This window comes from Lepisma saccharinum, chromosome 2 (genome assembly GCF_977018435.1).
Source record: "Lepisma saccharinum chromosome 2, izLepSacc3.1, whole genome shotgun sequence".
NCBI lineage: Eukaryota > Metazoa > Arthropoda > Insecta > Zygentoma > Lepismatidae > Lepisma > Lepisma saccharinum.
This window is the reverse complement of record NC_139230.1, coordinates 211,779,487-211,792,116: the sequence shown is the minus strand read 5'-3', so window position 1 is coordinate 211,792,116 and position 12,630 is coordinate 211,779,487. Positions and strand designations below refer to the sequence as shown.

The 12,630-nt window shown below is 38.7% G+C and overlaps 1 protein-coding gene across 1 annotated transcript in view; it reads left to right on the top strand.

Moving 5' to 3' along the window:
* The first annotated feature begins 650 nt into the window (after window positions 1–650).
* LOC145984297 (uncharacterized) overlaps window positions 651–12,630 on the top strand; it is a 45,039-nt gene continuing 33,059 nt past the window's right edge. Inside the window, exon 1 of the mRNA XM_083117940.1 lies at window positions 651–990. The gene's annotated coding sequence lies outside the window, so the exon portion shown is untranslated. The remainder of the gene's footprint in view (window positions 991–12,630) is intronic.

The following is a 12,630-nucleotide window of genomic DNA, read 5'->3' as shown; positions in this document are numbered from 1 at the left end:
TCGACCAATAGCTAGCCAATAAACTAGCTCGGTGGTGCAGCATTCGTTCGTCGTATTCTCGGCTGCATGACTATGGAACGATAAAAATATTGTTATTCATGTAATAAAGCATCGAAGAAGTGGAAGAGAAATTTACATGTCGAATGAACACACGTCTTTAGTTGTCGGTGATTGTTTTCAAAATATTTGTGCTTTTTGATATGCACTTAAGAAATAACCGTAAATGTTATGCAGGTGGCAGCGATTGGAGCGCGTGAGAAGCAGTTGCCCCCACTTTTTGCTACTTTTGCTTTCGCACTATGTTAAACATTATGTATTAATGGGAAAGCAAACTGTCCTTGCCTACACCCCCTCCAGTTTTGATACCTTGCTCCCGTAGTTTTAGAACCCAGCGCCACCATTGTCCTGTATTTTCCCTACAGGCACAAATTTGTATTTCATTAAGGGGTAGGTGTGAGCAAGCTTATTGAAAAGTTAATCCTGAAGAACAAATACATTTTGCTGGTTGGCGGAGGAATGTCAATTTCAGGACAAGTCAAGCATCAATACACTGTATAAAACACACCTTAAAGGCTGCCATGAGATCGACCAAACTGATATGGACATCAATTTGTCCTGCACCGTAGATAACAAAAGCCACTATACGCTGATGTAGACCTTAGAAACAAAAAGTACGAACAGTACTTTTCGAGTAAAACAAATACAACTTTTTAATTTTTCTTTTCATCTCACATAATCTTGCGCAGAATAATATCCCAGCAAAGTTAACAAACTAATACAGACTTATAATATCTGAGAGGTATGGATTAATTGCGAAATCTGAAGTTTTGAGATTTTGTTTATGGTGAAAAAAGCGGTCGACAAGTGCTGCGAATGCACAATCCAACTTGTATGTAAAGTAAAAGTATTTCGAAGAGTATAACCAAAAGTACGGGAAGAGGGCCGACTGAATGGAAGATTGTGATGCTGTTTTAGATTAAACAGTGACATGTAAGTGGTAACTTTTATTTACATTTTTTGGGGTACTAGTTTACTATCCTTCGGACAGATTCTACAGAAGAAACTATTTACCGTAATAAGTTCCTATAGTATTGTCTAACATTGGGAAGTTGTGTTTTGTGTGAAATTCAGGTAAGTTTTCCGTATCCTGGAAACGGATTTCTTCAAATTTAAAAGTTTGGGGCTCATTTGGGGCAGGTGACTCAGGCCAATTTCTAACATGCCTTTTAGCGGTTGGGGGCGGTATGTATATTACCCCAGGGGCGGAGCCCGGAATCTGTGGGAAATTTCGACTCTAAAATTTCAAACGAAAATAGTGAAGAATTGCAATTACTTTGATAAAAAAACACGTCAATACACCTTAAGGAATATTGCGCGAAGCTGATACGTACGTACGAATGTCAAAAATTGACGAAACTAAGAATTTATAGGTGTCCGAAGGATAGTTTTTACCACGAGTAATTCTTTTGGGTCCTTTCTTCCATTACGGAACATACAATATGGCGCGCACAGCTGTGGATTATCGCGCGTCGTGCTTGTGTTTTGTCGATTTGGAGTGGGTACGCAGTGTTGCAACCTTCTTAACCGAAAAATACCTACTTTTGTGTTCATTATGTCATCACAAACCATTTACGGATAGCCCCAAAACCATTCACGATAGCCCCACGAACCATTTCTGGCAAGGTTAGGTTGGGTTAGATTAGGTAAGCATATTTTTAAAAAAAATTTAAAAAATTGGTAAAAAAGGCACGCTTGGAAACACTGGCGAGACTGCATGACTTTTGACGCTCGCGCCATCTGCAGGTACATAATGGAAACAACGGCATAATGTTGTCACTTTGCACAAAATGCAAGTTTATTATATATATCAATAGTGCTTATTTCTTGTTGTGCAGCATTCTACGGTTAGAAAATACCTCCACGAACTTTCAAAATACTACAGAAACTCATTTCCGTAAGTAGTTTCTTCTGTAAGAATGAAGAAATGTGTCTTGGATATAACAGACACTTACCCAGCCATGTACTTCATGGGGTTTCTTCGATGTAATCAAGGCATCCTGGATTCGATATCCGGTGAAGGCACATAGTGGTTCAGATCCCACTTTAAACTTCAGGTCCAGTCCGGATTAGCCTATCTGTGCATAAAATGGCCTTAAAACAACAATTTAATGCTGTACTTCACATGCATGGTGTGTGATGGGGTGTTTCGTTGCTAAATGTGATGTCGTTGTTAGTTTACGCAGGTCAGGTTTAAGGCTCGTAGTACTAATAAAACATCCCTTAATCCTTTCGTAGGTATGTGTCATGGATCAAATTTAAAGCTCCTGGTATAAAAGTAATGCCCTTAAATGTTTTTAAACACCTGATCACGTAATATCTGGTTTCGTGACCCCCCTCCTGCTTTTAGGGCCTCTCATGAAACTTGTTTTTCATGTGCCACTCCAAAAACACCTCCTCATGTACTCTACATTTCGAATCTTAATTTCTTTGGTTACTTTTAACGGTGGTAATTAGTTTCTCCAGCTTCGAACTTCAGTATTCTAATGCAGTTTCTAATACTCCTATAAAACTTGCAAAACATCATGAAAGATTCGGAACTGTTACCGACGTGATTGTTACTCTAAATTACAGTGCCTTGAATAACGTAGTGTGGAAAACGACCCAAGAAACTGGTTCCCCAGACGGATGACATAGATGGCAGTGCGATCAATGTCGGTGCTAATTTTCTTATGAAAGTAATGCGGCTTTGTTAGTTTTTGGAATATATTATGTAGATTTGTTTGTCTTGAAAGACGGTTCGTGAATTGATGGAAACAGTTATATTTGTGGAGTGATTTGCAGTCACGAAATGACATTTATTTGGAAAGAAAAGTAAAATAAAATTAATAAATAAATAGCATGCGTAACACAAGAAGAAACATCGCAAAGTGATTCCGGACGTCAGGTGTTGGATTGTGTACTAGAGTTTTATTTTTCTATGTTATTAGAATATAAATAGTATCCAGAGAGATATTTCATACCGAGGCAACAAACCACAAGTGTCGCTTGGAAGCGAGCAGTCCATAATCAATGCAGCCTTTCGAACCGTAGGGACACAAGCTCTGACTGCACCGTTTCCTCAAGGAGATTTTACACCAAAGCGACACGCGACAAACGATACGAGGATTTCACATCAAAGTGACACGGGTCCTTCGGTCCAAGGCAACTTTCACACCGAAGTGACACATGTTGCTTGGAAACGAGCTAATCAAGAGCAACATTTCACATCGTAGCGGCATGACGGGAAGCACAGGCCAGCGTTCGGTTGGTGAAATCCTCAAGCGATAAGTGTCGCGTGCCCCTTGTCGCTTTGGTGCACAATCTCCCTAAAGCAAGACACTCATAGCATCGCGCATGCACGAACAACAAACCACGGCAACATGTTGCAAGCTATTGAGGAAATGGCCCAGTTTGAGCCACGCACAAGCGACAAAGCGACATGTGTGACTTACTGTGTCACCTAGATCTGTTGTTGTAATGTGCGGTTTTTCGTGTCGCCTATCTGTTGTTCGTACAATTAGCAGCGAACGCTTGCCAATAGACTGAAGGCACTATGTCGCTTGTCACTTAGTTGGGAACTCCCTCTGTAGCTCGTCGCTTCGGTCTGAGCACCCTTCCTTTAGTAACAAGTAGCACGCGAATACGCCATATGAACGTGTCGTTTGCTGTTTGGACCCTCATGTGCAATGAATGCTATTTTACAGTCTGGAAGTGTGTGTCACTAGAGTGACAGTGTGAACATCATGGGTTGTCGCTTGTCCCATTGGTTTGAAAGTTTCCTTACACTCATGTTGATGGCACTAAGAAAGTTTTGTGGTTTTCCCCTTGTCGTTTCATGCAATCATCATCGCCACGATTAGTTTAAAGCGGAAGAAAAGAGACAGTAAATATCCAAAATACAAATGCTTCATTGTGTATATCTTTAAAAGAAATGATGATGATAATAATAATGAACCTAATTCATAAACAAAAATTTAGTTGCCAAGAGCATTCCACGTGTATTTTTTCTCCCATGTTATTAACAAAACTATGACGATAACAGGATGTGGTCGACTGTCTAGAATGTTCGTTAATATCTTCGCAACCAATGTACCAAATATCATAGCAATTATCACATTCATATAAATGCTTCATGTAAAGAATCAGACGTTGCAGCGAAAACTCCATTTACTTCCATTATAAGCAGACTAATACCAAGCACCGGGTTCAACACCAGCACCTCTAGCGGATCATTTTCGAGTGTAACCAGGCAGAGCGCGCAGAACTGTGCCATTTTCCACACTACGTTATTCAAGGTGCTGTACTCTAAATAAAGAATGAAATTCAACCTTGGCGAAAGTAATTACCATAGTGTGGATTACGGTAAAGTGCATTTTAGTGGTGAAAAAAAAAGATGTAAAAATTACCTCATGCAAGCATCTGTGTTTCCCATTGACAAGGCATTCTTCATTCATAGAAGAAAGAGAAGGTATCGCAGAATTGTGGAAGTGAAAGTATTATTAAGCTATGAATGTAAATTTGAAGCTTCCTGACAGTAATTAGCAGTGTTTGTACTTTTGGAAAGTCCTATTCATCAAAAAAAAGAAGGTGTAAAAGGTACATTACACAAACATCTTCATTTCCCATCAACTAGGCATTCCTCATATTGCTGCTGCTTTTTGCACACGAAGCTTGAAGGGATGTCATACATGACACCATCACCATCATGATCAGATGTTGAAAGCATTACGGACATTATCTGAATACTCAGAGTCCTTAACATGCAAGGACACGTGTATGAGTAATAATTCCCCAGGTAATTTTGAAATTTGGTTGGAGCGATTTTACAATACCGGGAATTTCTCCATTTTGTTTGAAATTCGGCATACTCACTAAATTAGGGCTCCTAATCACGAATCTGAAGTTAAAATTTGGCGCTCACGTGTCAAACTTGCAAAATAAGAGGGTCAGTCATTGCAAGCGACAATGCACATTGCTCATTATTTATCGGAAGATTTTCCGTTTCGAATACTTAAAGAACGAAATATATATATTCCTGATATTACTAAGACCCTAAAATTTAACTATGTTCCCTAACCTAACCACACACCAATGGTTCGTGGGGCTAGCGCCAAAGGTCCGTGGGGCTAGCCATAATTCAGGAATTTCTATAAGTGAGCGCCAAATTTTAAGTGCAGATTCGTGATTAGGAGACCAAAATTAGTAAGTATCCGAAATTTCAAACAAATTGGAGAAATTCCCTGTATTGTTAAATTATACCATTTGGTTTTCTATTATTTCAATGAATTCCTGAGTCCTCCCTTGGCCCAAGTTCCTTTTGTTTTATTGTGATTCCATCACGTTACAAATGCAATTTTTAACATGGTTCAATTTCAATTTACTTCTGTTAACACATACTATGGAGTTTTAGTGATTCCTTGAAGATTTTGTTCATTACATGCTTTCGTAGTTAGGTTAGGCAGTTTGGTAACGGCTATTTTAGCGATAGGACCCCATACTATCTTGAGTATAGTTACCAGAAAATTGCACGTTGAATTGATGTAAATATAGTCGGCACTTTCCTTTGCAATTTAAGTTGGTGAAAGTTATTTTCTTGGCATGAAAAATGTCAATTACTAAAAAGAGTTGCACAGTCTGAATGGTCCTTAGACGCACATGCGCAAATCATATAAATTTTGAAATATATTATGTAACTCCTGCAGACTAGTTTCTAAAGAAAAGTTGCTCATCACTATTCCGTGAATTTTAGTGCCCATTGGAATTTAAAATCCACCAGGTTTAGTGACTTCTCACTAAAGTTTGCAATTATGTAGTGCCGACCTTTAGGAGTCCCCCTAGACATGCCTCGTATATGCTGCACTCTGGTGCTGAATGAAAGAAGTATTGTCGCTTGCATCAGGGTTCGCACCACCATGTGTTTGCACAGCGCAGTGAATAATTTTGGGGTATAGTGGCCAACAGCCCCTTAGCTGTCACTTTGATGCAACACGCACAACAATTGTGTTCAACGCAATCCGTGGAACACCAAGGGAGTCAGTATTACAAACTATCTAAAAAAAGTTACCAGACTTAAAATATGTTGTCAGAGTAAATTGTGTGTATATACTCGAACATCAAAAAAGTATTTTTTCGAAAAAAAATATATATGTGTGTGTGTGTGTGTGTGCGTGCGTGCGCGCGCACGCGTGCATTTAATATGTACATAATTTAAAACATACACATCAGTGTTCACGTGCTCATGCGAAAATTATCACGTGACGTGCCTGCTGGTGGGACCTTGAATCAGCTGTGAGACTATGCTAGTTTTGCTTGCAGAGCATAGAAACACTACCTGAGAAAATTTCACCCAATATGCTCTCATAGGTTTCAGTTTTGTATTTCAATATCGTCTTTTTCAATTGCGTAATACAATAAAAATGTTCAAACCTAATAAAATTACTTTTAATCAGTGAAGGTATTATTTGCCTTGTTATTTAATGCCTTAAAAATTATGATTTGGATTTACGAAGCAGTTTTGCTCATGGGTAAAATTTTCCCAACACATGTCCTTATGTCCTAGTGGAAAACGTGCATCCTGCTAGGTTAAACTGATCCATCTAACCTAACTACGAAAAAGCATTAGGGACTATTTGGCTATTGGAAACTACACAATAGTTCACCGTATGGTAAAGAGACCAATTCAGGAAACCCTTTCACACCCCACACATGTTACCTAAATGTCAGGAGCAGTCTGTAACTAAGTTTATGATAAACCAAAGGCTGGTTACGTGAAAAGTGCTATAGAAGAATTGAAAAACCATTCTCAAGCAAACATGCAGTAAGTAAGGACTGAAACTCTGAAGTATGTATTAAAACATAATTAGAAATTGAACCATGTAAAAGATGTGTACACACAATGATGGAACCGCAGTTAAACAAAAGGAACTTGGGCCTAATGCTGCCATATATGTTACTTTGGAATGGCAGCAGTAATGTTTGAAGATTTCAGAAACCAGTATGCTAGTTGCATATAATCTTGCATATTTGTTTGCAACTATTTTTGGTTTTGACTAAATGTGTAAAATTCAATGTAGAAGTTTTGAAGTATCAAAATGTAATAATGTGTGCTGTCATTTATTGAACTTTCTGGTAGAACATTTCTCTTGTCACTTTTGTCTTGCATGTTGTCACAAACTGGATGTTGACAATTGAATTTGCTAAATACGTTTCTTAATGCTGCCATATATGATTGTCCCTGGAATGGCAGCAGTAATCTCTGAAGATTTCACAAACGAGAATGTTCATTACAAATAATCTTGCTTTTTTTGTTTGCTGCTATTTTTTTTAATAAATGCATGGAGTATAATGTAGAAGTTATTTTTTTAATGAAGAACAAACAAGTGGCCTAGGTTCTGATTGTGTAATTGTGATATCTACGTAAATTGAACTTCACATGTGTATCTTTACATGCTAAACAGATTTTCTGATTACTTTCCTTGTTTTTTGTGCAGAATGATACTTTTCATCCTGCTCATGCATGCTTAACCCATTCCCTGTGGCGACGTTGAATGGAAGTGCGACCAAAAGAAATCATCGATTTGGTCTAGGAATTAATTCGTGCACGTGGACAAGAGATGGCGTAACGAGCGTATCGTCCCACAGTTCCATGTATCCACACATGCGTTGAAAACTCCTGTCATCGCGCATCGTTCATAGTATAGGGCAGTTGATTGACGCGTCAACAACAGCATTTTGTAGTCAACTGAACATGGCGCAGTTCGTGCCAGATAAACTGTTTTTGCGGAGTGTTCTGCTTCATTACTTTAACATGCAGAAAAGTGCTACCGAAAGTCATCGTATTTTGGTGGAAGTGTATGGTGACCATGCGCTAGCTGAGCGAACGTGTCAGAAGTGGTTTGCACGGTTTAGAAGTGGTGATTTCGGCCTGGAAGATCAAGAGCAACCTGGACAGCCAAAAAAATTTGAAGACTAAGAATTGAGAGCATGGCTCGATCAGGATTCATGTCAAACGCAGGAAGAAATTGCAGAAGCATTAGGCGTTGATCAAACAACAGTTTCCAAACGCCTCAAAGCCATGGGAATGATTCAAAAGATGTCACATTGGGTTCCACATGAATTGAAAGACGAAAAACCATTTGCGAATTGCTGCTCCAAAGACAGAAAAGAAAGGGGTTTTTGCATCGCATTGTTACTGGCGATGAGAAGTGGATCCATTACGAGAACCCGAAATGAAAAAAGGCCTGGGTGAAGCCAGGTGAACCAGGTCCATCACAACCGAAATGAGATATTCACTGTGCAAAGGTTATGCTGTGCATATGGTGGGATATGAAAGGTGTGATGTACTATGAGCTGCTGCAACCGGGTGAAACTATTAATGGAGAATGTTATCGATGACAATTAATGCATTTGAAGCAAGCTCTGGCCAGGAAACGACCAGAATGGGAGAACAGACATGATAAACTTATTTTTCAACATGATAACGCTTGCCCACATGTCGCAAAACCGGTCAAAACCTATTTAGAAAATGTCGGATGGGAAGTTTTGCCCCACCCGCCATATTCACCAGACGTTGCTCCTTCGGACTACTACTTGTTCGATTGCATGAATAATGATTTGATTGGACTGCGGTTCACTTCTTCAGAAGATATCGAAATATGGGTCTCTGACTGGATTGCTTCAAAGGATGAGGACTTCTTTTGCCACGGAATCCGTAACTTGCCTGACAGATGGGCGAAAGTGGTGGCTCGTGATAGACAATATTTTTCTTAAGGTATTTATGTATTTTGTGTTTGAACTACAGCTTCAATGTGTGCGTAACAACCTCACAAATTAATTCCTAGACCAAATATATAGATGCAACCACAAATTCGAGTCATTTTAAATAAGCAAAAAGTAAGTATAAAAAGTCTTGCCGCAAGATGAAGCTAAGGAAAACAATCTATGTATAGAATCTGCTGCAAATAAACATTCCGTATTAGGTTAGGTCAAATGTAAGGTTCTCCCTGCATGCAGCACCATGTCTTGGTCATGTGATCGGCACCATGCTCCACCTGCGTTTACCCTCCAGGGTTGCTCCCAAGTACACATTGTTTTGAGGCTGGGTGAGTCCCAAAGCCACTTTATGCAAGATCTAGGCTGGTAAAATTCCGATCTCAGAACACCCACCCCATAAATCGAACTCAGGTCTCCCGCATGGCAGTCAGACACCCTACTAACTAGACCACCTCGACTCTAATTCCATATTGCAAATAAATATTTTTCAGGAACTGACAAAGCATGAACAATGGATTTTTTGATGGCCAGTAGCTCACATAGACTATTAATAGCATGAAAAGTGGTGTCTATAAAAATTAGTTGCCACAATACAAGAACAGTTAATTTTTAAATACCGCCAAAAAGGCCAATTTTAAAGAGTCTATATATAGTTCCACCGCAGTTAGTGGGTTAAGTGAGTATCATAGGCATGTCATTTTTGTGCTCCCAGACTTTAATTACACTTGTTCATTTATATGGTGTTATTTTTTTGATACATTTGAAGTAGGTTAGGTCATTGTCTTAGTATTTCAAGAATTTCCTTCAATCTCCTTCTTGTGTTAGGCTTGATTCACATCTATCCTCAAGCAATGCTGAGATCGCCCTCCGCTCACGGTCCAGTCAAATATTGTTTGTGGCGAATACTATCATATTATTTGTTAAGCTTCAATTTTGCATATACTACTGCTACCCAATAGCAAAATTCTCAAAATACAATATTGAAGCGCACGAAGTTTTGGAAGCTGCTACCTTAATATTATTTCGCCCAGCCCAATATACTACCCTGAACTACGTGGATCCATTTTTGGTTTGCTCCAGGAGACAAAGAACTCAAATCGCCGAGTGCATGCAATCCGGGTTAACGCAATCTTTTTGAGAAGTGGGGGAATCGTCTAGTTCCCCCTCCCAAGAAAATTACGTACGCCCCAAAACAACCCAGATAAATTATCACTTTCACCCTAGATTATACTACGTCAACGGCCATTTTGCAAAACAGTAATATCTTAGTCTACTCTTTGATTGATCAAAAATTGTACTCAATTTTAACAAGGTTTTATTCATGAACAGTTTAACTTTGTAAAAAAAAATAAGAACAGCGACTTGATCAGTACAATACGTTCAGTATCTTAATTTTCCGGAATATAACAATTCAATGAAAATATACGGAGTCCATAATGTTCACACTTTAAAGTTAAGCGGACCTCAAATACTACTTTTTTTTTTTTTACTTATCCCTTACTTTGTCATTTACTTATTTTTAGTTCCCATTTAAATAACCTACAATAAACAACAACGAACTCTTCCCAAATTTAATTTACATATACACGCATTCAATCCCCTTCCCAATTCTTCATTCAAATATTAAAACAAATAAATATAAATAGATACACCCATTTGAAACACGTCCCAACAATCGTGCAAACACTACTTGAGATGGTGCCGAAACAAGTCACTGATAGAATTATTTTTATAAAAAAAAATACACGTAATAATCCAGCCGGTTTGCGGAGGGGAGAGACAAAAAAAAATATAATTTAACACTACTTAATTTATTTTTGTAATAAGGAATTCAATACAAGTTGCTCGTCAATTTAGAAGTATTAATCTCTGTTACTAAACAAGTCGTGTACCCGAGTTACAAAAATGAATTTGACAAAAGCCCCATACTGACCTCCTTCCTTCCCCGTTACGCTACATGGCAGAATCCAGATGGCTTGGAAGATATGGCAACTCAAACGTATAACGTCAGTTAAAATGCCATGCCAAATACGCAACGAAGGGGAGGTAAAAGGTCGGGCACCTGTTGCACGCACTACTTGATATACCTGTCGTCTCTCCGCTCCGGTTGGTGTCTAATCCTGGTCTGTCCTTGGTATCGAGTGTATCGGAACTGTATTCAGTCTGTGTCTCTTTTTCCCAGTTCCCAAGCTGTTCAGACGACGGGTATATTTTACGCATGCGCGAGTGACGTGCTGAGACAGCGAGCGCCCTCTACCGAGAATGCTGCGCAAGTTGATACATTACGTAACCATCAGTGACTTATTTGGCACGTGGCATATTTCACTCTTGTATGTCAAGAGAAGAGAGTGACTGTGGTGGAATGATATTTATATAATATATATATCAACCGTCACATGTTGAATGATCCTTAAATAGAAGCATTCACACCTAGCAGTCCGGTCACGGTCAAGTGGAAAGAATATTTGACTGGAGCGTGAGCTTGACTGGACCAATGCTTGATCACTGATGTGAACGTGTGCAGCACTCAACCCACAGTTCAGTAGCAGTCTTCAACCCCGTTGCAGAGGATACATAACCCAATTTTGTGCATAGAAGATGAGCTACCAGAAGTCAAAAATCTATTGGGACAGAGAGAAAGAGGAGTGTAGATAAAATTGATTGATGGGGGCAATAAGCAAACAATACCAAAATATGTTCTTCTCAATTCTGTTTGTCAAACAACAGTCAAAGTATTCGCTTTCTTGAACCTGGAAAAAAGAAACAAATGTAAGAAAAAATGTTACTGAAACAACCAAATTACAATTACATTCAATGAAAAGATTTCAATGAGGGACTAACCACAAATATGATCCATGTGTACTATTTGTTACTTGTTATGACATTTTTCCAAGCTGTCACATCAATTAAAATCCTTAAGTTAAGAAGCAAGTTTTCTCGAATATCCAAATTTTCAATTTTTGTGTGTGTACAAAGATGGAGGAGGTGTTCTTCAACCCTCTGCCAAGAGTAAAAGAACATTCTTGATATCTAGCTCTGAATCAAGATTAACAACGAACTTGTTCTTCGTTAACGAAAACGATACAACATTATTGCTTTTTTAAGTCTAGGGACACACGATGTGTGTAACAATCGGGTTTTTTAAATTAGGCTTATGACCTGAAGTACATGTGTTGTGTCTATTCTGTCAAATAAAATAAATGATGAAAATGTCGATATGAAACAATGAGTTCAAAAAATTTCATGTCAAACCTAGGCAGACAAAGTAGTGTTTACTATTGTTGACAGTTTTGCACATTGTAGCTGCAAATAAACATTTGTCACTTTCAAATAAATTTATAACATCAATAAACAGTATTATATTTATAATAGCCAACCTCCATGGCTGAGTGGTAGCACAGCGTGCTACAATGCCAGGTGTCCCGGGTTCAAATCCCAACCTTGGCATGGATGTTCTTTATCAATTTCATCATATCACCACTCGTTCTCATTCTCATGATTAGCCAAAACTGGAAGAAAATTGAAGTAAAATGAACCAAATCAATCTATCTCTGCTTTGCAATTATTTTTCTTCTTTGTTATTTTTCTTCAAATGCCAATGCTGTAACAGCCAAGTCCGCAAGATCTTTATCCCAGAAAAGTTGGGTGTACACTGTAAGAAACCAACACCAGACTGACGATGATCGTACCTTGACCGGAACGAAGCTTGATGCATAGTGTGGATACTCTCTGGCTGTGAGCAGACCGTGACCTGAGCATAGATGTGAATCAAGTCTTAAAAAGACACTGCAGGCTGAAGTGACTTACGACTGTAGTCAT